This window comes from Hyla sarda, unplaced genomic scaffold (assembly GCF_029499605.1).
Source record: "Hyla sarda isolate aHylSar1 unplaced genomic scaffold, aHylSar1.hap1 scaffold_1136, whole genome shotgun sequence".
Classification (NCBI taxonomy): Eukaryota; Metazoa; Chordata; class Amphibia; order Anura; family Hylidae; genus Hyla; species Hyla sarda.
In genome coordinates, this window is record NW_026607757.1 from 64,843 (window position 1) to 90,371 (window position 25,529).

At 45.9% G+C, this 25,529-nt stretch overlaps 11 non-coding genes across 11 annotated transcripts; all 11 read right to left on the reverse strand.

Moving 5' to 3' along the window:
* Window positions 1-1,072: 1,072 nt before the first annotated feature.
* On the reverse strand, window positions 1,073-1,263 carry LOC130301770 (U2 spliceosomal RNA). Its single transcript, XR_008852121.1, has one exon. It is a non-coding gene; the product is annotated as a U2 spliceosomal RNA (small nuclear RNA).
* Window positions 1,264-3,350: 2,087 nt separating this feature from the next.
* LOC130301785 (U2 spliceosomal RNA) lies at window positions 3,351-3,541 on the reverse strand. The gene has a single exon (XR_008852136.1). It is a non-coding gene; the product is annotated as a U2 spliceosomal RNA (small nuclear RNA).
* A 2,092-nt stretch (window positions 3,542-5,633) lies between these two features.
* LOC130301786 (U2 spliceosomal RNA) lies at window positions 5,634-5,824 on the reverse strand. The gene has a single exon (XR_008852137.1). It is a non-coding gene; the product is annotated as a U2 spliceosomal RNA (small nuclear RNA).
* A 2,069-nt stretch (window positions 5,825-7,893) lies between these two features.
* Window positions 7,894-8,084, reverse strand: LOC130301787 (U2 spliceosomal RNA). The gene has a single exon (XR_008852138.1). It is a non-coding gene; the product is annotated as a U2 spliceosomal RNA (small nuclear RNA).
* A 2,085-nt stretch (window positions 8,085-10,169) lies between these two features.
* On the reverse strand, window positions 10,170-10,360 carry LOC130301809 (U2 spliceosomal RNA). Its single transcript, XR_008852160.1, has one exon. It is a non-coding gene; the product is annotated as a U2 spliceosomal RNA (small nuclear RNA).
* Window positions 10,361-12,449: 2,089 nt separating this feature from the next.
* Window positions 12,450-12,640, reverse strand: LOC130301788 (U2 spliceosomal RNA). Its single transcript, XR_008852139.1, has one exon. It is a non-coding gene; the product is annotated as a U2 spliceosomal RNA (small nuclear RNA).
* Window positions 12,641-14,741: 2,101 nt separating this feature from the next.
* LOC130301789 (U2 spliceosomal RNA) lies at window positions 14,742-14,932 on the reverse strand. Its single transcript, XR_008852140.1, has one exon. It is a non-coding gene; the product is annotated as a U2 spliceosomal RNA (small nuclear RNA).
* Window positions 14,933-17,009: 2,077 nt separating this feature from the next.
* On the reverse strand, window positions 17,010-17,200 carry LOC130301790 (U2 spliceosomal RNA). Its single transcript, XR_008852141.1, has one exon. It is a non-coding gene; the product is annotated as a U2 spliceosomal RNA (small nuclear RNA).
* A 2,078-nt stretch (window positions 17,201-19,278) lies between these two features.
* Window positions 19,279-19,469, reverse strand: LOC130301791 (U2 spliceosomal RNA). Its single transcript, XR_008852142.1, has one exon. It is a non-coding gene; the product is annotated as a U2 spliceosomal RNA (small nuclear RNA).
* Window positions 19,470-21,552: 2,083 nt separating this feature from the next.
* On the reverse strand, window positions 21,553-21,743 carry LOC130301793 (U2 spliceosomal RNA). Its single transcript, XR_008852144.1, has one exon. It is a non-coding gene; the product is annotated as a U2 spliceosomal RNA (small nuclear RNA).
* A 2,095-nt stretch (window positions 21,744-23,838) lies between these two features.
* On the reverse strand, window positions 23,839-24,029 carry LOC130301794 (U2 spliceosomal RNA). Its single transcript, XR_008852145.1, has one exon. It is a non-coding gene; the product is annotated as a U2 spliceosomal RNA (small nuclear RNA).
* Between the last annotated feature and the right edge of the window lie 1,500 nt (window positions 24,030-25,529).

Consider the following 25,529-nt stretch of genomic DNA (forward strand, 5'->3'; position numbering starts at 1 on the left):
CTCTTTTCTGGGCGTATTATTCTTCTTTTTCTTCTTTTTTTTCGTCTAATGCATACCCCATCAGTGCAGCAATGCTTATTCAATACCGCCAGCAGATGGAGACACTGGGGGATAATTTTCTAAGGATTTATACTGATTTTTCCTGTCTGAATTTGTCGCACAGAAAGTTGCAGGCCAAATATGTGTGACATTTCTGCGACTTTAGCTTCTAGAGCATTTTTACAACATTATACATAGGTGCTGAATACATAAAAAGCGACTGTTCAGCGACAGACAAGTCGCATCGGCTGAAAGTAGGCCAGAATGTCAGTCCATGTTGGAGCAGGTTTAGATACAGTCTAAAGTATAGATCTCAAAGTCTGTGCACAGAATTTAGCAAGGGCCTCGCACCTTCTGATGCATCAGGTAGGTGCACAATAGCATAGCCTAACCCTCTGTACTTTGGTCTATATTGATGCGGGACATAGACAGCCAGCTGATGACCAATCCATTAGTGCAATGGATGGCTGGAAGCATTTGTCTTTGCCTTTGCAATACCACAGAAGCAATGCATGGTCAATGTACAGCAATGACACACCTGTGTGAACAGCCAGGAGACCCCCCCCCCCCATGTTATGTTACATAGTTACATAGTTAGTACGGTCGAAAAAAGACATATGTCCATCAAGTTCAACCAGGGAATTAAGGGGTAGGGGTGTGGCGCGATATTGGGGAAGGGATGAGATTTTATATTTCTTCATAAGCATTAATCTTATTTTGTCAATTAGGAACATTCAGCACCCACCCGCTATCAAGGCAGCTGCCTATCATGTCATGCCCTACCTGCACAGGTGTGCTGGCTACTCAAATGATCCAATTAAGGAGGCCATTTAGTCAGCAGCAGCAGAAGTCCTGTGCCTGGACGCTCCAACAGCGGCCAGACACAAGCAGAAGCAGAAGCAGCAGAAGCAGCAGCAGCACCACCTTTTGTTTTTTGGCTGCAGCAGCAGCAAGGCCCACAGGGCTGGCTAGCTGGCTAGCCAGCAAGCAGGTAGCAATGAAAGTAGGAATCTTTCTTTTTAACCCTGTAAGGGGGTGGTGCACTGTACCCGAAGATACTGCCATATCGGGTCAATGCATAGGGCGACGGAAGCAAGCTTCGAAATCGGCCCCCTTTCTCAAAAATCCATTTAATATATGGTCCCCAGATAGGGGACGTATCAGATATTAAACTGATAAGAACAGATACTACACTTGATCTTAGCCAAAAGGCCGAGAAGCGATAACCGTGAAAGGGGCGGGCCCAACAAGGTGCCCTTCATGGGCACTATCACTGCTTGCTGTCAGGGAGGCTGCCAGACAATTTTCCATGCACACTCTGGGCTGGGGGGCAGTCAACCACCAGTACACACAGCAGAACCTAAACCCATACCATTATTGCTAAGCAGCAAGACAGGGGCCCATTGCACTCCCACGGGGCCTTTTTAAATGCAATCCATAACCCGGATTTGCCAGGAACCCTTCTTACTCCTCCTACTTGCATGTGACACTGGGCTTAGGATCTGCATAGGAAACACACACACAAGCACACACCTACCTTTGTTGCCTGCAGATGCCTCCTTGGCTGTCCCCAAACGGTATCAAACCAACACCCACGGGAAGCTGTAAGCATAGAGGACATGCCTGCACCCCATTGGACTTACCTGTGTGGGTTAAACCCGGGTTATTTGACAACCTATGGCGGTGATGGTTCTGCTCAGGCAGAGCAGTGCTGATGCTCCTCATAAAGCTGTCGCTGCTGTGAAGGTTCTAGGTGACATCACAAATCCCTATGGTTACATACACAACAAAGCTGGGTTGTTGTTGTTTACACTCTGCAAGGCCTGTGGAAGTGAGTGACATCATAGCACTGTAGTTCTGAGGGTTCTAGATGGATGCAACAATCTCCTGTTGCTTCTATGAAGGCCATAATAGACGACATCACCAAACAGCTCCATAGTCACATACACAGCAAAGGAGAGATGTTGTTTACACCTAGTGATGTCAGTGGTATTGAGTGACATCACAGCACAGTGCTAAGGCTCCTGGGCCTGGACACAGCAGCGGCTGCAATATCTCAACGGAGAATACGTTTATATATATGTGTGTGTGTGCGCGTATATATATATATATATATATATATATATATATATATATATATTTCTCCGCCGAAATCACTTTTAAACCCATTTCCACCTTTTTTTCCCTTCTCTTCCTCTTACTTTTTTTTCAAGTTTTTTTACGTTTTTCTCCTTTTCGCCTCTTTTCTGGGCGTATTATTCTTCTTTTTCTTCTTTTTTTTCGTCTAATGCATACCCCATCAGTGCAGCAATGCTTATTCAATACCGCCAGCAGATGGAGACACTGGGGGATAATTTTCTAAGGATTTATACTGATTTTTCCTGTCTGAATTTGTCGCACAGAAAGTTGCAGGCCAAATATGTGTGACATTTCTGCGACTTTAGCTTCTAGAGCATTTTTACAACATTATACATAGGTGCTGAATACATAAAAAGCGACTGTTCAGCGACAGACAAGTCGCATCGGCTGAAAGTAGGCCAGAATGTCAGTCCATGTTGGAGCAGGTTTAGATACAGTCTAAAGTATAGATCTCAAAGTCTGTGCACAGAATTTAGCAAGGGCCTCGCACCTTCTGATGCATCAGGTAGGTGCACAATAGCATAGCCTAACCCTCTGTACTTTGGTCTATATTGATGCGGGACATAGACAGCCAGCTGATGACCAATCCATTAGTGCAATGGATGGCTGGAAGCATTTGTCTTTGCCTTTGCAATACCACAGAAGCAATGCATGGTCAATGTACAGCAATGACACACCTGTGTGAACAGCCAGGAGACCCCCCCCCATGTTATGTTACATAGTTACATAGTTAGTACGGTCGAAAAAAGACATATGTCCATCAAGTTCAACCAGGGAATTAAGGGGTAGGGGTGTGGCGCGATATTGGGGAAGGGATGAGATTTTATATTTCTTCATAAGCATTAATCTTATTTTGTCAATTAGGAACATTCAGCACCCACCCGCTATCAAGGCAGCTGCCTATCATGTCATGCCCTACCTGCACAGGTGTGCTGGCTACTCAAATGATCCAATTAAGGAGGCCATTTAGTCAGCAGCAGCAGAAGTCCTGTGCCTGGACGCTCCAACAGCGGCCAGACACAAGCAGAAGCAGAAGCAGCAGAAGCAGCAGCAGCAGCACCACCTTTTGTTTTTTGGCTGCAGCAGCAGCAAGGCCCACAGGGCTGGCTAGCTGGCTAGCCAGCAAGCAGGTAGCAATGAAAGTAGGAATCTTTCTTTTTAACCCTGTAAGGGGGTGGTGCACTGTACCCGAAGATACTGCCATATCGGGTCAATGCATAGGGCGACGGAAGCAAGCTTCGAAATCGGCCCCCGTTCTCAAAAATCCATTTAATATATGGTCCCCAGATAGGGGACGTATCAGATATTAAACTGATAAGAACAGATACTACACTTGATCTTAGCCAAAAGGCCGAGAAGCGATAACCGTGAAAGGGGCGGGCCCAACAAGGTGCCCTTCATGGGCACTATCACTGCTTGCTGTCAGGGAGGCTGCCAGACAGTTTTCCATGCACACTCTGGGCTGGGGGGCAGTCAACCACCAGTACACACAGCAGAACCTAAACCCATACCATTATTGCTAAGCAGCAAGACAGGGGCCCATTGCACTCCCACGGGGCCTTTTTAAATGCAATCCATAACCCGGATTTGCCAGGAACCCTTCTTACTCCTCCTACTTGCATGTGACACTGGGCTTAGGATCTGCATAGGAAACACACACACAAGCACACACCTACCTTTGTTGCCTGCAGATGCCTCCTTGGCTGTCCCCAAACGGTATCAAACCAACACCCACGGGAAGCTGTAAGCATAGAGGACATGCCTGCACCCCATTGGACTTACCTGTGTGGGTTAAACCCGGGTTATTTGACAACCTATGGCGGTGATGGTTCTGCTCAGGCAGAGCAGTGCTGATGCTCCTCATAAAGCTGTCGCTGCTGTGAAGGTTCTAGGTGACATCACAAATCCCTATGGTTACATACACAACAAAGCTGGGTTGTTGTTGTTTACACTCTGCAAGGCCTGTGGAAGTGAGTGACATCATAGCACTGTAGTTCTGAGGGTTCTAGATGGATGCAACAATCTCCTGTTGCTTCTATGAAGGCCATAATAGACGACATCACCAAACAGCTCCATAGTCACATACACAGCAAAGGAGAGATGTTGTTTACACCTAGTGATGTCAGTGGTATTGAGTGACATCACAGCACAGTGCTAAGGCTCCTGGGCCTGGACACAGCAGCGGCTGCAATATCTCAACGGAGAATACGTTTATATATATGTGTGTGTGTGCGCGTATATATATATATATATATATATATATATATATATATATATATATATTTCTCCGCAGAAATCACTTTTAAACCCATTTCCACCTTTTTTTCCCTTCTCTTCCTCTTACTTTTTTTTCACGTTTTTTTACGTTTTTCTCCTTTTCGCCTCTTTTCTGGGCGTATTATTCTTCTTTTTCTTCTTTTTTTTCGTCTAATGCATACCCCATCAGTGCAGCAATGCTTATTCAATACCGCCAGCAGATGGAGACACTGGGGGATAATTTTCTAAGGATTTATACTGATTTTTCCTGTCTGAATTTGTCGCACAGAAAGTTGCAGGCCAAATATGTGTGACATTTCTGCGACTTTAGCTTCTAGAGCATTTTTACAACATTATACATAGGTGCTGAATACATAAAAAGCGACTGTTCAGCGACAGACAAGTCGCATCGGCTGAAAGTAGGCCAGAATGTCAGTCCATGTTGGAGCAGGTTTAGATACAGTCTAAAGTATAGATCTCAAAGTCTGTGCACAGAATTTAGCAAGGGCCTCGCACCTTCTGATGCATCAGGTAGGTGCACAATAGCATAGCCTAACCCTCTGTACTTTGGTCTATATTGATGCGGGACATAGACAGCCAGCTGATGACCAATCCATTAGTGCAATGGATGGCTGGAAGCATTTGTCTTTGCCTTTGCAATACCACAGAAGCAATGCATGGTCAATGTACAGCAATGACACACCTGTGTGAACAGCCAGGAGACCCCCCCCCCCCCATGTTATGTTACATAGTTACATAGTTAGTACGGTCGAAAAAAGACATATGTCCATCAAGTTCAACCAGGGAATTAAGGGGTAGGGGTGTGGCGCGATATTGGGGAAGGGATGAGATTTTATATTTCTTCATAAGCATTAATCTTATTTTGTCAATTAGGAACATTCAGCACCCACCCGCTATCAAGGCAGCTGCCTATCATGTCATGCCCTACCTGCACAGGTGTGCTGGCTACTCAAATGATCCAATTAAGGAGGCCATTTAGTCAGCAGCAGCAGAAGTCCTGTGCCTGGACGCTCCAACAGCGGCCAGACACAAGCAGAAGCAGAAGCAGCAGAAGCAGCAGCAGCACCACCTTTTGTTTTTTGGCTGCAGCAGCAGCAAGGCCCACAGGGCTGGCTAGCTGGCTAGCCAGCAAGCAGGTAGCAATGAAAGTAGGAATCTTTCTTTTTAACCCTGTAAGGGGGTGGTGCACTGTACCCGAAGATACTGCCATATCGGGTCAATGCATAGGGCGACGGAAGCAAGCTTCGAAATCGGCCCCCGTTCTCAAAAATCCATTTAATATATGGTCCCCAGATAGGGGACGTATCAGATATTAAACTGATAAGAACAGATACTACACTTGATCTTAGCCAAAAGGCCGAGAAGCGATAACCGTGAAAGGGGCGGGCCCAACAAGGTGCCCTTCATGGGCACTATCACTGCTTGCTGTCAGGGAGGCTGCCAGACAATTTTCCATGCACACTCTGGGCTGGGGGGCAGTCAACCACCAGTACACACAGCAGAACCTAAACCCATACCATTATTGCTAAGCAGCAAGACAGGGGCCCATTGCACTCCCACGGGGCCTTTTTAAATGCAATCCATAACCCGGATTTGCCAGGAACCCTTCTTACTCCTCCTACTTGCATGTGACACTGGGCTTAGGATCTGCATAGGAAACACACACACAAGCACACACCTACCTTTGTTGCCTGCAGATGCCTCCTTGGCTGTCCCCAAACGGTATCAAACCAACACCCACGGGAAGCTGTAAGCATAGAGGACATGCCTGCACCCCATTGGACTTACCTGTGTGGGTTAAACCCGGGTTATTTGACAACCTATGGCGGTGATGGTTCTGCTCAGGCAGAGCAGTGCTGATGCTCCTCATAAAGCTGTCGCTGCTGTGAAGGTTCTAGGTGACATCACAAATCCCTATGGTTACATACACAACAAAGCTGGGTTGTTGTTGTTTACACTCTGCAAGGCCTGTGGAAGTGAGTGACATCATAGCACTGTAGTTCTGAGGGTTCTAGATGGATGCAACAATCTCCTGTTGCTTCTATGAAGGCCATAATAGACGACATCACCAAACAGCTCCATAGTCACATACACAGCAAAGGAGAGATGTTGTTTACACCTAGTGATGTCAGTGGTATTGAGTGACATCACAGCACAGTGCTAAGGCTCCTGGGCCTGGACACAGCAGCGGCTGCAATATCTCAACGGAGAATACGTTTATATATATGTGTGTGTGTGCGCGTATATATATATATATATATATATATATATATATATTTCTCCGCCGAAATCACTTTTAAACCCATTTCCACCTTTTTTTCCCTTCTCTTCCTCTTACTTTTTTTTCACGTTTTTTTACGTTTTTCTCCTTTTCGCCTCTTTTCTGGGCGTATTATTCTTCTTTTTCTTCTTTTTTTTCGTCTAATGCATACCCCATCAGTGCAGCAATGCTTATTCAATACCGCCAGCAGATGGAGACACTGGGGGATAATTTTCTAAGGATTTATACTGATTTTTCCTGTCTGAATTTGTCGCACAGAAAGTTGCAGGCCAAATATGTGTGACATTTCTGCGACTTTAGCTTCTAGAGCATTTTTACAACATTATACATAGGTGCTGAATACATAAAAAGCGACTGTTCAGCGACAGACAAGTCGCATCGGCTGAAAGTAGGCCAGAATGTCAGTCCATGTTGGAGCAGGTTTAGATACAGTCTAAAGTATAGATCTCAAAGTCTGTGCACAGAATTTAGCAAGGGCCTCGCACCTTCTGATGCATCAGGTAGGTGCAAAATAGCATAGCCTAACCCTCTGTACTTTGGTCTATATTGATGCGGGACATAGACAGCCAGCTGATGACCAATCCATTAGTGCAATGGATGGCTGGAAGCATTTGTCTTTGCCTTTGCAATACCACAGAAGCAATGCATGGTCAATGTACAGCAATGACACACCTGTGTGAACAGCCAGGAGACCCCCCCCATGTTATGTTACATAGTTACATAGTTAGTACGGTCGAAAAAAGACATATGTCCATCAAGTTCAACCAGGGAATTAAGGGGTAGGGGTGTGGCGCGATATTGGGGAAGGGATGAGATTTTATATTTCTTCATAAGCATTAATCTTATTTTGTCAATTAGGAACATTCAGCACCCACCCGCTATCAAGGCAGCTGCCTATCATGTCATGCCCTACCTGCACAGGTGTGCTGGCTACTCAAATGATCCAATTAAGGAGGCCATTTAGTCAGCAGCAGCAGAAGTCCTGTGCCTGGACGCTCCAACAGCGGCCAGACACAAGCAGAAGCAGCAGAAGCAGCAGCAGCAGCACCTTTTGTTTTTTGGCTGCAGCAGCAGCAAGGCCCACAGGGCTGGCTAGCTGGCTAGCCAGCAAGCAGGTAGCAATGAAAGTAGGAATCTTTCTTTTTAACCCTGTAAGGGGGTGGTGCACTGTACCCGAAGATACTGCCATATCGGGTCAATGCATAGGGCGACGGAAGCAAGCTTCGAAATCGGCCCCCGTTCTCAAAAATCCATTTAATATATGGTCCCCAGATAGGGGACGTATCAGATATTAAACTGATAAGAACAGATACTACACTTGATCTTAGCCAAAAGGCCGAGAAGCGATAACCGTGAAAGGGGCGGGCCCAACAAGGTGCCCTTCATGGGCACTATCACTGCTTGCTGTCAGGGAGGCTGCCAGACAGTTTTCCATGCACACTCTGGGCTGGGGGGCAGTCAACCACCAGTACACACAGCAGAACCTAAACCCATACCATTATTGCTAAGCAGCAAGACAGGGGCCCATTGCACTCCCACGGGGCCTTTTTAAATGCAATCCATAACCCGGATTTGCCAGGAACCCTTCTTACTCCTCCTACTTGCATGTGACACTGGGCTTAGGATCTGCATAGGAAACACACACACAAGCACACACCTACCTTTGTTGCCTGCAGATGCCTCCTTGGCTGTCCCCAAACGGTATCAAACCAACACCCACGGGAAGCTGTAAGCATAGAGGACATGCCTGCACCCCATTGGACTTACCTGTGTGGGTTAAACCCGGGTTATTTGACAACCTATGGCGGTGATGGTTCTGCTCAGGCAGAGCAGTGCTGATGCTCCTCATAAAGCTGTCGCTGCTGTGAAGGTTCTAGGTGACATCACAAATCCCTATGGTTACATACACAACAAAGCTGGGTTGTTGTTGTTTACACTCTGCAAGGCCTGTGGAAGTGAGTGACATCATAGCACTGTAGTTCTGAGGGTTCTAGATGGATGCAACAATCTCCTGTTGCTTCTATGAAGGCCATAATAGACGACATCACCAAACAGCTCCATAGTCACATACACAGCAAAGGAGAGATGTTGTTTACACCTAGTGATGTCAGTGGTATTGAGTGACATCACAGCACAGTGCTAAGGCTCCTGGGCCTGGACACAGCAGCGGCTGCAATATCTCAACGGAGAATACGTTTATATATATGTGTGTGTGTGCGCGTATATATATATATATATATATATATATATATATATATATTTCTCCGCCGAAATCACTTTTAAACCCATTTCCACCTTTTTTTCCCTTCTCTTCCTCTTACTTTTTTTTCACGTTTTTTTACGTTTTTCTCCTTTTCGCCTCTTTTCTGGGCGTATTATTCTTCTTTTTCTTCTTTTTTTTCGTCTAATGCATACCCCATCAGTGCAGCAATGCTTATTCAATACCGCCAGCAGATGGAGACACTGGGGGATAATTTTCTAAGGATTTATACTGATTTTTCCTGTCTGAATTTGTCGCACAGAAAGTTGCAGGCCAAATATGTGTGACATTTCTGCGACTTTAGCTTCTAGAGCATTTTTACAACATTATACATAGGTGCTGAATACATAAAAAGCGACTGTTCAGCGACAGACAAGTCGCATCGGCTGAAAGTAGGCCAGAATGTCAGTCCATGTTGGAGCAGGTTTAGATACAGTCTAAAGTATAGATCTCAAAGTCTGTGCACAGAATTTAGCAAGGGCCTCGCACCTTCTGATGCATCAGGTAGGTGCACAATAGCATAGCCTAACCCTCTGTACTTTGGTCTATATTGATGCGGGACATAGACAGCCAGCTGATGACCAATCCATTAGTGCAATGGATGGCTGGAAGCATTTGTCTTTGCCTTTGCAATACCACAGAAGCAATGCATGGTCAATGTACAGCAATGACACACCTGTGTGAACAGCCAGGAGACCCCCCCCCCCCCCATGTTATGTTACATAGTTACATAGTTAGTACGGTCGAAAAAAGACATATGTCCATCAAGTTCAACCAGGGAATTAAGGGGTAGGGGTGTGGCGCGATATTGGGGAAGGGATGAGATTTTATATTTCTTCATAAGCATTAATCTTATTTTGTCAATTAGGAACATTCAGCACCCACCCGCTATCAAGGCAGCTGCCTATCATGTCATGCCCTACCTGCACAGGTGTGCTGGCTACTCAAATGATCCAATTAAGGAGGCCATTTAGTCAGCAGCAGCAGAAGTCCTGTGCCTGGACGCTCCAACAGCGGCCAGACACAAGCAGAAGCAGAAGCAGCAGAAGCAGCAGCAGCACCACCTTTTGTTTTTTGGCTGCAGCAGCAGCAAGGCCCACAGGGCTGGCTAGCTGGCTAGCCAGCAAGCAGGTAGCAATGAAAGTAGGAATCTTTCTTTTTAACCCTGTAAGGGGGTGGTGCACTGTACCTGAAGATACTGCCATATCGGGTCAATGCATAGGGCGACGGAAGCAAGCTTCGAAATCGGCCCCCGTTCTCAAAAATCCATTTAATATATGGTCCCCAGATAGGGGACGTATCAGATATTAAACTGATAAGAACAGATACTACACTTGATCTTAGCCAAAAGGCCGAGAAGCGATAACCGTGAAAGGGGCGGGCCCAACAAGGTGCCCTTCATGGGCACTATCACTGCTTGCTGTCAGGGAGGCTGCCAGACAATTTTCCATGCACACTCTGGGCTGGGGGGCAGTCAACCACCAGTATACACAGCAGAACCTAAACCCATACCATTATTGCTAAGCAGCAAGACAGGGGCCCATTGCACTCCCACGGGGCCTTTTTAAATGCAATCCATAACCCGGATTTGCCAGGAACCCTTCTTACTCCTCCTAATTGCATGTGACACTGGGCTTAGGATCTGCATAGGAAACACACACACAAGCACACACCTACCTTTGTTGCCTGCAGATGCCTCCTTGGCTGTCCCCAAACGGTATCAAACCAACACCCACGGGAAGCTGTAAGCATAGAGGACATGCCTGCACCCCATTGGACTTACCTGTGTGGGTTAAACCCGGGTTATTTGACAACCTATGGCGGTGATGGTTCTGCTCAGGCAGAGCAGTGCTGATGCTCCTCATAAAGCTGTCGCTGCTGTGAAGGTTCTAGGTGACATCACAAATCCCTATGGTTACATACACAACAAAGCTGGGTTGTTGTTGTTTACACTCTGCAAGGCCTGTGGAAGTGAGTGACATCATAGCACTGTAGTTCTGAGGGTTCTAGATGGATGCAACAATCTCCTGTTGCTTCTATGAAGGCCATAATAGACGACATCACCAAACAGCTCCATAGTCACATACACAGCAAAGGAGAGATGTTGTTTACACCTAGTGATGTCAGTGGTATTGTGTGACATCACAGCACAGTGCTAAGGCTCCTGGGCCTGGACACAGCAGCGGCTGCAATATCTCAACGGAGAATACGTTTATATATATGTGTGTGTGTGCGCGTATATATATATATATATATATATATATATATATATATATATATATTTCTCCGCCGAAATCACTTTTAAACCCATTTCCACCTTTTTTTCCCTTCTCTTCCTCTTACTTTTTTTTCACGTTTTTTTACGTTTTTCTCCTTTTCGCCTCTTTTCTGGGCGTATTATTCTTCTTTTTCTTCTTTTTTTTCGTCTAATGCATACCCCATCAGTGCAGCAATGCTTATTCAATACCGCCAGCAGATGGAGACACTGGGGGATAATTTTCTAAGGATTTATACTGATTTTTCCTGTCTGAATTTGTCGCACAGAAAGTTGCAGGCCAAATATGTGTGACATTTCTGCGACTTTAGCTTCTAGAGCATTTTTACAACATTATACATAGGTGCTGAATACATAAAAAGCGACTGTTCAGCGACAGACAAGTCGCATCGGCTGAAAGTAGGCCAGAATGTCAGTCCATGTTGGAGCAGGTTTAGATACAGTCTAAAGTATAGATCTCAAAGTCTGTGCACAGAATTTAGCAAGGGCCTCGCACCTTCTGATGCATCAGGTAGGTGCACAATAGCATAGCCTAACCCTCTGTACTTTGGTCTATATTGATGCGGGACATAGACAGCCAGCTGATGACCAATCCATTAGTGCAATGGATGGCTGGAAGCATTTGTCTTTGCCTTTGCAATACCACAGAAGCAATGCATGGTCAATGTACAGCAATGACACACCTGTGTGAACAGCCAGGAGACCCCCCCCCCCCATGTTATGTTACATAGTTACATAGTTAGTACGGTCGAAAAAAGACATATGTCCATCAAGTTCAACCAGGGAATTAAGGGGTAGGGGTGTGGCGCGATATTGGGGAAGGGATGAGATTTTATATTTCTTCATAAGCATTAGTCTTATTTTGTCAAGTAGGAACATTCAGCACCCACCCGCTATCAAGGCAGCTGCCTATCATGTCATGCCCTACCTGCACAGGTGTGCTGGCTACTCAAATGATCCAATTAAGGAGGCCATTTAGTCAGCAGCAGCAGAAGTCCTGTGCCTGGACGCTCCAACAGCGGCCAGACACAAGCAGAAGCAGAAGCAGCAGAAGCAGCAGCAGCACCACCTTTTGTTTTTTGGCTGCAGCAGCAGCAAGGCCCACAGGGCTGGCTAGCTGGCTAGCCAGCAAGCAGGTAGCAATGAAAGTAGGAATCTTTCTTTTTAACCCTGTAAGGGGGTGGTGCACTGTACCCGAAGATACTGCCATATCGGGTCAATGCATAGGGCGACGGAAGCAAGCTTCGAAATCGGCCCCCGTTCTCAAAAATCCATTTAATATATGGTCCCCAGATAGGGGACGTATCAGATATTAAACTGATAAGAACAGATACTACACTTGATCTTAGCCAAAAGGCCGAGAAGCGATAACCGTGAAAGGGGCGGGCCCAACAAGGTGCCCTTCATGGGCACTATCACTGCTTGCTGTCAGGGAGGCTGCCAGACAATTTTCCATGCACACTCTGGGCTGGGGGGCAGTCAACCACCAGAACACACAGCAGAACCTAAACCCATACCATTATTGCTAAGCAGCAAGACAGGGGCCCATTGCACTCCCACGGGGCCTTTTTAAATGCAATCCATAACCCGGATTTGCCAGGAACCCTTCTTACTCCTCCTACTTGCATGTGACACTGGGCTTAGGATCTGCATAGGAAACACACACACAAGCACACACCTACCTTTGTTGCCTGCAGATGCCTCCTTGGCTGTCCCCAAACGGTATCAAACCAACACCCACGGGAAGCTGTAAGCATAGAGGACATGCCTGCACCCCATTGGACTTACCTGTGTGGGTTAAACCCGGGTTATTTGACAACCTATGGCGGTGATGGTTCTGCTCAGGCAGAGCAGTGCTGATGCTCCTCATAAAGCTGTCGCTGCTGTGAAGGTTCTAGGTGACATCACAAATCCCTATGGTTACATACACAACAAAGCTGGGTTGTTGTTGTTTACACTCTGCAAGGCCTGTGGAAGTGAGTGACATCATAGCACTGTAGTTCTGAGGGTTCTAGATGGATGCAACAATCTCCTGTTGCTTCTATGAAGGCCATAATAGACGACATCACCAAACAGCTCCATAGTCACATACACAGCAAAGGAGAGATGTTGTTTACACCTAGTGATGTCAGTGGTATTGTGTGACATCACAGCACAGTGCTAAGGCTCCTGGGCCTGGACACAGCAGCGGCTGCAATATCTCAACGGAGAATACGTTTATATATATGTGTGTGTGTGCGCGTATATATATATATATATATATATATATATATATATATATATATATATATATATATATTTCTCCGCCGAAATCACTTTTAAACCCATTTCCACCTTTTTTTCCCTTCTCTTCCTCTTACTTTTTTTTCACGTTTTTTTACGTTTTTCTCCTTTTCGCCTCTTTTCTGGGCGTATTATTCTTCTTTTTCTTCTTTTTTTTCGTCTAATGCATACCCCATCAGTGCAGCAATGCTTATTCAATACCGCCAGCAGATGGAGACACTGGGGGATAATTTTCTAAGGATTTATACTGATTTTTCCTGTCTGAATTTGTCGCACAGAAAGTTGCAGGCCAAATATGTGTGACATTTCTGCGACTTTAGCTTCTAGAGCATTTTTACAACATTATACATAGGTGCTGAATACATAAAAAGCGACTGTTCAGCGACAGACAAGTCGCATCGGCTGAAAGTAGGCCAGAATGTCAGTCCATGTTGGAGCAGGTTTAGATACAGTCTAAAGTATAGATCTCAAAGTCTGTGCACAGAATTTAGCAAGGGCCTCGCACCTTCTGATGCATCAGGTAGGTGCACAATAGCATAGCCTAACCCTCTGTACTTTGGTCTATATTGATGCGGGACATAGACAGCCAGCTGATGACCAATCCATTAGTGCAATGGATGGCTGGAAGCATTTGTCTTTGCCTTTGCAATACCACAGAAGCAATGCATGGTCAATGTACAGCAATGACACACCTGTGTGAACAGCCAGGAGACCCCCCCCCCCCATGTTATGTTACATAGTTACATAGTTAGTACGGTCGAAAAAAGACATATGTCCATCAAGTTCAACCAGGGAATTAAGGGGTAGGGGTGTGGCGCGATATTGGGGAAGGGATGAGATTTTATATTTCTTCATAAGCATTAGTCTTATTTTGTCAAGTAGGAACATTCAGCACCCACCCGCTATCAAGGCAGCTGCCTATCATGTCATGCCCTACCTGCACAGGTGTGCTGGCTACTCAAATGATCCAATTAAGGAGGCCATTTAGTCAGCAGCAGCAGAAGTCCTGTGCCTGGACGCTCCAACAGCGGCCAGACACAAGCAGAAGCAGAAGCAGCAGAAGCAGCAGCAGCACCACCTTTTGTTTTTTGGCTGCAGCAGCAGCAAGGCCCACAGGGCTGGCTAGCTGGCTAGCCAGCAAGCAGGTAGCAATGAAAGTAGGAATCTTTCTTTTTAACCCTGTAAGGGGGTGGTGCACTGTACCCGAAGATACTGCCATATCGGGTCAATGCATAGGGCGACGGAAGCAAGCTTCGAAATCGGCCCCCGTTCTCAAAAATCCATTTAATATATGGTCCCCAGATAGGGGACGTATCAGATATTAAACTGATAAGAACAGATACTACACTTGATCTTAGCCAAAAGGCCGAGAAGCGATAACCGTGAAAGGGGCGGGCCCAACAAGGTGCCCTTCATGGGCACTATCACTGCTTGCTGTCAGGGAGGCTGCCAGACAATTTTCCATGCACACTCTGGGCTGGGGGGCAGTCAACCACCAGAACACACAGCAGAACCTAAACCCATACCATTATTGCTAAGCAGCAAGACAGGGGCCCATTGCACTCCCACGGGGCCTTTTTAAATGCAATCCATAACCCGGATTTGCCAGGAACCCTTCTTACTCCTCCTACTTGCATGTGACACTGGGCTTAGGATCTGCATAGGAAACACACACACAAGCACACACCTACCTTTGTTGCCTGCAGATGCCTCCTTGGCTGTCCCCAAACGGTATCAAACCAACACCCGGGAAGCTGTAAGCATAGAGGACATGCCTGCACCCCATTGGACTTACCTGTGTGGGTTAAACCCGGGTTATTTGACAACCTATGGCGGTGATGGTTCTGCTCAGGCAGAGCAGTGCTGATGCTCCTCATAAAGCTGTCGCTGCTGTGAAGGTTCTAGGTGACATCACAAATCCCTATGGTTACATACACAACAAAGCTGGGTTGTTGTTGTTTACACTCTGCAAGGCCTGTGGAAGTGAGTGACATCATAGCACTGTAGTTCTGAGGGTTCTAGATGGATGCAACAATCTCCTGTTGCTTCTATGAAGGCCATAATAGACGACATCACCAAACAGCTCCATAGTCACATACACAGCAAAGGAGAGATGTTGTTTACACCTAGTGATGTCAGTGGTATTGAGTGACATCACAGCACAGTGCTAAGGCTCCTGGGCCTGGACACAGCAGCGGCTGCAATATCTCAACGGAGAATACGTTTATATATATGTGTGTGTGTGCGCGTATATATATATATATATATATATATATATATATATATATATATTTCTCCGCCGAAATCACTTTTAAACCCATTTCCACCTTTTTTTCCCTTCTCTTCCTCTTACTTTTTTTTCACGTTTTTTTACGTTTTTCTCCTTTTCGCCTCTTTTCTGGGCGTATTATTCTTCTTTTTCTTCTTTTTTTTCGTCTAATGCATACCCCATCAGTGCAGCAATGCTTATTCAATACCGCCAGCAGATGGAGACACTGGGGGATAATTTTCTAAGGATTTATACTGATTTTTCCTGTCTGAATTTGTCGCACAGAAAGTTGCAGGCCAAATATGTGTGACATTTTTGCGACTTTAGCTTCTAGAGCATTTTTACAACATTATACATAGGTGCTGAATACATAAAAAAGCGACTGTTCAGCGACAGACAAGTCGCATCGGCTGAAAGTAGGCCAGAATGTCAGTCCATGTTGGAGCAGGTTTAGATACAGTCTAAAGTATAGATCTCAAAGTCTGTGCACAGAATTTAGCAAGGGCCTCGCACCTTCTGATGCATCAGGTAGGTGCACAATAGCATAGCCTAACCCTCTGTACTTTGGTCTATATTGATGCGGGACATAGACAGCCAGCTGATGACCAATCCATTAGTGCAATGGATGGCTGGAAGCATTTGTCTTTGCCTTTGCAATACCACAGAAGCAATGCATGGTCAATGTACAGCAATGACACACCTGTGTGAACAGCCAGGAGACCCCCCCCCATGTTATGTTACATAGTTACATAGTTAGTACGGTCGAAAAAAGACATATGTCCATCAAGTTCAACCAGGGAATTAAGGGGTAGGGGTGTGGCGCGATATTGGGGAAGGGATGAGATTTTATATTTCTTCATAAGCATTAATCTTATTTTGTCAATTAGGAACATTCAGCACCCACCCGCTATCAAGGCAGCTGCCTATCATGTCATGCCCTACCTGCACAGGTGTGCTGGCTACTCAAATGATCCAATTAAGGAGGCCATTTAGTCAGCAGCAGCAGAAGTCCTGTGCCTGGACGCTCCAACAGCGGCCAGACACAAGCAGAAGCAGCAGAAGCAGCAGCAGCAGCACCTTTTGTTTTTTGGCTGCAGCAGCAGCAAGGCCCACAGGGCTGGCTAGCTGGCTAGCCAGCAAGCAGGTAGCAATGAAAGTAGGAATCTTTCTTTTTAACCCTGTAAGGGGGTGGTGCACTGTACCCGAAGATACTGCCATATCGGGTCAATGCATAGGGCGACGGAAGCAAGCTTCGAAATCGGCCCCCGTTCTCAAAAATCCATTTAATATATGGTCCCCAGATAGGGGACGTATCAGATATTAAACTGATAAGAACAGATACTACACTTGATCTTAGCCAAAAGGCCGAGAAGCGATAACCGTGAAAGGGGCGGGCCCAACAAGGTGCCCTTCATGGGCACTATCACTGCTTGCTGTCAGGGAGGCTGCCAGACAGTTTTCCATGCACACTCTGGGCTGGGGGGCAGTCAACCACCAGTACACACAGCAGAACCTAAACCCATACCATTATTGCTAAGCAGCAAGACAGGGGCCCATTGCACTCCCACGGGGCCTTTTTAAATGCAATCCATAACCCGGATTTGCCAGGAACCCTTCTTACTCCTCCTACTTGCATGTGACACTGGGCTTAGGATCTGCATAGGAAACACACACACAAGCACACACCTACCTTTGTTGCCTGCAGATGCCTCCTTGGCTGTCCCCAAACGGTATCAAACCAACACCCACGGGAAGCTGTAAGCATAGAGGACATGCCTGCACCCCATTGGACTTACCTGTGTGGGTTAAACCCGGGTTATTTGACAACCTATGGCGGTGATGGTTCTGCTCAGGCAGAGCAGTGCTGATGCTCCTCATAAAGCTGTCGCTGCTGTGAAGGTTCTAGGTGACATCACAAATCCCTATGGTTACATACACAACAAAGCTGGGTTGTTGTTGTTTACACTCTGCAAGTCCTGTGGAAGTGAGTGACATCATAGCACTGTAGTTCTGAGGGTTCTAGATGGATGCAACAATCTCCTGTTGCTTCTATGAAGGCCATAATAGACGACATCACCAAACAGCTCCATAGTCACATACACAGCAAAGGAGAGATGTTGTTTACACCTAGTGATGTCAGTGGTATTGAGTGACATCACAGCACAGTGCTAAGGCTCCTGGGCCTGGACACAGCAGCGGCTGCAATATCTCAACGGAGAATACGTTTATATATATGTGTGTGTGTGCGCGTATATATATATATATATATATATATATATATATATATATATATATATTTCTCCGCCGAAATCACTTTTAAACCCATTTCCACCTTTTTTTCCCTTCTCTTCCTCTTACTTTTTTTTCACGTTTTTTTACGTTTTTCTCCTTTTCGCCTCTTTTCTGGGCGTATTATTCTTCTTTTTCTTCTTTTTTTTCGTCTAATGCATACCCCATCAGTGCAGCAATGCTTATTCAATACCGCCAGCAGATGGAGACACTGGGGGATAATTTTCTAAGGATTTATACTGATTTTTCCTGTCTGAATTTGTCGCACAGAAAGTTGCAGGCCAAATATGTGTGACATTTCTGCGACTTTAGCTTCTAGAGCATTTTTACAACATTATACATAGGTGCTGAATACATAAAAAGCGACTGTTCAGCGACAGACAAGTCGCATCGGCTGAAAGTAGGCCAGAATGTCAGTCCATGTTGGAGCAGGTTTAGATACAGTCTAAAGTATAGATCTCAAAGTCTGTGCACAGAATTTAGCAAGGGCCTCGCACCTTCTGATGCATCAGGTAGGTGCACAATAGCATAGCCTAACCCTCTGTACTTTGGTCTATATTGATGCGGGACATAGACAGCCAGCTGATGACCAATCCATTAGTGCAATGGATGGCTGGAAGCATTTGTCTTTGCCTTTGCAATACCACAGAAGCAATGCATGGTCAATGTACAGCAATGACACACCTGTGTGAACAGCCAGGAGACCCCCCCCCCCCCCATGTTATGTTACATAGTTACATAGTTAGTACGGTCGAAAAAAGACATATGTCCATCAAGTTCAACCAGGGAATTAAGGGGTAGGGGTGTGGCGCGATATTGGGGAAGGGATGAGATTTTATATTTCTTCATAAGCATTAATCTTATTTTGTCAATTAGGAACATTCAGCACCCACCCGCTATCAAGGCAGCTGCCTATCATGTCATGCCCTACCTGCACAGGTGTGCTGGCTACTCAAATGATCCAATTAAGGAGGCCATTTAGTCAGCAGCAGCAGAAGTCCTGTGCCTGGACGCTCCAACAGCGGCCAGACACAAGCAGAAGCAGAAGCAGCACCACCTTTTGTTTTTTGGCTGCAGCAGCAGCAAGGCCCACAGGGCTGGCTAGCTGGCTAGCCAGCAAGCAGGTAGCAATGAAAGTAGGAATCTTTCTTTTTAACCCTGTAAGGGGGTGGTGCACTGTACCCGAAGATACTGCCATATCGGGTCAATGCATAGGGCGACGGAAGCAAGCTTCGAAATCGGCCCCCGTTCTCAAAAATCCATTTAATATATGGTCCCCAGATAGGGGACGTATCAGATATTAAACTGATAAGAACAGATACTACACTTGATCTTAGCCAAAAGGCCGAGAAGCGATAACCGTGAAAGGGGCGGGCCCAACAAGGTGCCCTTCATGGGCACTATCACTGCTTGCTGTCAGGGAGGCTGCCAGACAATTTTCCATGCACACTCTGGGCTGGGGGGCAGTCAACCACCAGTACACACAGCAGAACCTAAACCCATACCATTATTGCTAAGCAGCAAGACAGGGGCCCATTGCACTCCCACGGGGCCTTTTTAAATGCAATCCATAACCCGGATTTGCCAGGAACCCTTCTTACTCCTCCTACTTGCATGTGACACTGGGCTTAGGATCTGCATAGGAAACACACACACAAGCACACACCTACCTTTGTTGCCTGCAGATGCCTCCTTGGCTGTCCCCAAACGGTATCAAACCAACACCCACGGGAAGCTGTAAGCATAGAGGACATGCCTGCACCCCATTGGACTTACCTGTGTGGGTTAAACCCGGGTTATTTGACAACCTATGGCGGTGATGGTTCTGCTCAGGCAGAGCAGTGCTGATGCTCCTCATAAAGCTGTCGCTGCTGTGAAGGTTCTAGGTGACATCACAAATCCCTATGGTTACATACACAACAAAGCTGGGTTGTTGTTGTTTACACTCTGCAAGGCCTGTGGAAGTGAGTGACATCATAGCACTGTAGTTCTGAGGGTTCTAGATGGATGCAACAATCTCCTGTTGCTTCTATGAAGGCCATAATAGACGACATCACCAAACAGCTCCATAGTCACATACACAGCAAAGGAGAGATGTTGTTTACACCTAGTGATGTCAGTGGTATTGAGTGACATCACAGCACAGTGCTAAGGCTCCTGGGCCTGGACACAGCAGCGGCTGCAATATCTCAACGGAGAATACGTTTATATATATGTGTGTGTGTGCGCGTATATATATATATATATATATATATATATATATATATATATATTTCTCCGCCGAAATCACTTTTAAACCCATTTCCACCTTTTTTTCCCTTCTCTTCCTCTTACTTTTTTTTCACGTTTTTTTACGTTTTTCTCCTTTTCGCCTCTTTTCTGGGCGTATTATTCTTCTTTTTCTTCTTTTTTTTCGTCTAATGCATACCCCATCAGTGCAGCAATGCTTATTCAATACCGCCAGCAGATGGAGACACTGGGGGATAATTTTCTAAGGATTTATACTGATTTTTCCTGTCTGAATTTGTCGCACAGAAAGTTGCAGGCCAAATATGTGTGACATTTCTGCGACTTTAGCTTCTAGAGCATTTTTACAACATTATACATAGGTGCTGAATACATAAAAAGCGACTGTTCAGCGACAGACAAGTCGCATCGGCTGAAAGTAGGCCAGAATGTCAGTCCATGTTGGAGCAGGTTTAGATACAGTCTAAAGTATAGATCTCAAAGTCTGTGCACAGAATTTAGCAAGGGCCTCGCACCTTCTGATGCATCAGGTAGGTGCACAATAGCATAGCCTAACCCTCTGTACTTTGGTCTATATTGATGCGGGACATAGACAGCCAGCTGATGACCAATCCATTAGTGCAATGGATGGCTGGAAGCATTTGTCTTTGCCTTTGCAATACCACAGAAGCAATGCATGGTCAATGTACAGCAATGACACACCTGTGTGAACAGCCAGGAGACCCCCCCCATGTTATGTTACATAGTTACATAGTTAGTACGGTCGAAAAAAGACATATGTCCATCAAGTTCAACCAGGGAATTAAGGGGTAGGGGTGTGGCGCGATATTGGGGAAGGGATGAGATTTTATATTTCTTCATAAGCATTAATCTTATTTTGTCAATTAGGAACATTCAGCACCCACCCGCTATCAAGGCAGCTGCCTATCATGTCATGCCCTACCTGCACAGGTGTGCTGGCTACTCAAATGATCCAATTAAGGAGGCCATTTAGTCAGCAGCAGCAGAAGTCCTGTGCCTGGACGCTCCAACAGCGGCCAGACACAAGCAGAAGCAGAAGCAGCAGAAGCAGCAGCAGCACCACCTTTTGTTTTTTGGCTGCAGCAGCAGCAAGGCCCACAGGGCTGGCTAGCTGGCTAGCCAGCAAGCAGGTAGCAATGAAAGTAGGAATCTTTCTTTTTAACCCTGTAAGGGGGTGGTGCACTGTACCCGAAGATACTGCCATATCGGGTCAATGCATAGGGCGACGGAAGCAAGCTTCGAAATCGGCCCCCGTTCTCAAAAATCCATTTAATATATGGTCCCCAGATAGGGGACGTATCAGATATTAAACTGATAAGAACAGATACTACACTTGATCTTAGCCAAAAGGCCGAGAAGCGATAACCGTGAAAGGGGCGGGCCCAACAAGGTGCCCTTCATGGGCACTATCACTGCTTGCTGTCAGGGAGGCTGCCAGACAATTTTCCATGCACACTCTGGGCTGGGGGGCAGTCAACCACCAGTACACACAGCAGAACCTAAACCCATACCATTATTGCTAAGCAGCAAGACAGGGGCCCATTGCACTCCCACGGGGCCTTTTTAAATGCAATCCATAACCCGGATTTGCCAGGAACCCTTCTTACTCCTCCTACTTGCATGTGACACTGGGCTTAGGATCTGCATAGGAAACACACACACAAGCACACACCTACCTTTGTTGCCTGCAGATGCCTCCTTGGCTGTCCCCAAACGGTATCAAACCAACACCCACGGGAAGCTGTAAGCATAGAGGACATGCCTGCACCCCATTGGACTTACCTGTGTGGGTTAAACCCGGGTTATTTGACAACCTATGGCGGTGATGGTTCTGCTCAGGCAGAGCAGTGCTGATGCTCCTCATAAAGCTGTCGCTGCTGTGAAGGTTCTAGGTGACATCACAAATCCCTATGGTTACATACACAACAAAGCTGGGTTGTTGTTGTTTACACTCTGCAAGGCCTGTGGAAGTGAGTGACATCATAGCACTGTAGTTCTGAGGGTTCTAGATGGATGCAACAATCTCCTGTTGCTTCTATGAAGGCCATAATAGACGACATCACCAAACAGCTCCATAGTCACATACACAGCAAAGGAGAGATGTTGTTTACACCTAGTGATGTCAGTGGTATTGAGTGACATCACAGCACAGTGCTAAGGCTCCTGGGCCTGGACACAGCAGCGGCTGCAATATCTCAACGGAGAATACGTTTATATATATGTGTGTGTGTGCGCGTATATATATATATATATATATATATATATATATATATATATATTTCTCCGCCGAAATCACTTTTAAACCCATTTCCACCTTTTTTTCCCTTCTCTTCCTCTTACTTTTTTTTCACGTTTTTTTACGTTTTTCTCCTTTTCGCCTCTTTTCTGGGCGTATTATTCTTCTTTTTCTTCTTTTTTTTCGTCTAATGCATACCCCATCAGTGCAGCAATGCTTATTCAATACCGCCAGCAGATGGAGACACTGGGGGATAATTTTCTAAGGATTTATACTGATTTTTCCTGTCTGAATTTGTCGCACAGAAAGTTGCAGGCCAAATATGTGTGACATTTCTGCGACTTTAGCTTCTAGAGCATTTTTACAACATTATACATAGGTGCTGAATACATAAAAAGCGACTGTTCAGCGACAGACAAGTCGCATCGGCTGAAAGTAGGCCAGAATGTCAGTCCATGTTGGAGCAGGTTTAGATACAGTCTAAAGTATAGATCTCAAAGTCTGTGCACAGAATTTAGCAAGGGCCTCGCACCTTCTGATGCATCAGGTAGGTGCACAATAGCATAGCCTAACCCTCTGTACTTTGGTCTATATTGATGCGGGACATAGACAGCCAGCTGATGACCAATCCATTAGTGCAATGGATGGCTGGAAGCATTTGTCTTTGCCTTTGCAATACCACAGAAGCAATGCATGGTCAATGTACAGCAATGACACACCTGTGTGAACAGCCAGGAGACCCCCCCCCCCCCCCCCATGTTATGTTACATAGTTACATAGTTAGTACGGTCGAAAAAAGACATATGTCCATCAAGTTCAACCAGGGAATTAAGGGGTAGGGGTGTGGCGCGATATTGGGGAAGGGATGAGATTTTATATTTCTTCATAAGCATTAATCTTATTTTGTCAATTAGGAACATTCAGCACCCACCCGCTATCAAGGCAGCTGCCTATCATGTCATGCCCTACCTGCACAGGTGTGCTGGCTACTCAAATGATCCAATTAAGGAGGCCATTTAGTCAGCAGCAGCAGAAGTCCTGTGCCTGGACGCTCCAACAGCGGCCAGACACAAGCAGAAGCAGAAGCAGCAGAAGCAGCAGCAGCAGCACCACCTTTTGTTTTTTGGCTGCAGCAGCAGCAAGGCCCACAGGGCTGGCTAGCTGGCTAGCCAGCAAGCAGGTAGCAATGAAAGTAGGAATCTTTCTTTTTAACCCTGTAAGGGGGTGGTGCACTGTACCCGAAGATACTGCCATATCGGGTCAATGCATAGGGCGACGGAAGCAAGCTTCGAAATCGGCCCCCGTTCTCAAAAATCCATTTAATATATGGTCCCCAGATAGGGGACGTATCAGATATTAAACTGATAAGAACAGATACTACACTTGATCTTAGCCAAAAGGCCGAGAAGCGATAACCGTGAAAGGGGCGGGCCCAACAAGGTGCCCTTCATGGGCACTATCACTGCTTGCTGTCAGGGAGGCTGCCAGACAATTTTCCATGCACACTCTGGGCTGGGGGGCAGTCAACCACCAGTACACACAGCAGAACCTAAACCCATACCATTATTGCTAAGCAGCAAGACAGGGGCCCATTGCACTCCCACGGGGCCTTTTTAAATGCAATCCATAACCCGGATTTGCCAGGAACCCTTCTTACTCCTCCTACTTGCATGTGACACTGGGCTTAGGATCTGCATAGGAAACACACACACAAGCACACACCTACCTTTGTTGCCTGCAGATGCCTCCTTGGCTGTCCCCAAACGGTATCAAACCAACACCCACGGGAAGCTGTAAGCATAGAGGACATGCCTGCACCCCATTGGACTTACCTGTGTGGGTTAAACCCGGGTTATTTGACAACCTATGGCGGTGATGGTTCTGCTCAGGCAGAGCAGTGCTGATGCTCCTCATAAAGCTGTCGCTGCTGTGAAGGTTCTAGGTGACATCACAAATCCCTATGGTTACATACACAACAAAGCTGGGTTGTTGTTGTTTACACTCTGCAAGGCCTGTGGAAGTGAGTGACATCATAGCACTGTAGTTCTGAGGGTTCTAGATGGATGCAACAATCTCCTGTTGCTTCTATGAAGGCCATAATAGACGACATCACCAAACAGCTCCATAGTCACATACACAGCAAAGGAGAGATGTTGTTTACACCTAGTGATGTCAGTGGTATTGAGTGACATCACAGCACAGTGCTAAGGCTCCTGGGCCTGGACACAGCAGCGGCTGCAATATCTCAACGGAGAATACGTTTATATATATGTGTGTGTGTGCGCGTATATATATATATATATATATATATATATATTTCTCCGCCGAAATCACTTTTAAACCCATTTCCACCTTTTTTTCCCTTCTCTTCCTCTTACTTTTTTTTCACGTTTTTTTACGTTTTTCTCCTTTTCGCCTCTTTTCTGGGTGTATAATTCTTCTTTTTCTTCTTTTTTTTCGTCTAATGCATACCCCATCAGTGCAGCAATGCTTATTCAATACCGCCAGCAGATGGAGACACTGGGGGATAATTTTCTAAGGATTTATACTGATTTTTCCTGTCTGAATTTGTCGCACAGAAAGTTGCAGGCCAAATATGTGTGACATTTCTGCGACTTTAGCTTCTAGAGCATTTTTACAACATTATACATAGGTGCTGAATACATAAAAAGCGACTGTTCAGCGACAGACAAGTCGCATCGGCTGAAAGTAGGCCAGAATGTCAGTCCATGTTGGAGCAGGTTTAGATACAGTCTAAAGTATAGATCTCAAAGTCTGTGCACAGAATTTAGCAAGGGCCTCGCACCTTCTGATGCATCAGGTAGGTGCACAATAGCATAGCCTAACCCTCTGTACTTTGGTCTATATTGATGCGGGACATAGACAGCCAGCTGATGACCAATCCATTAGTGC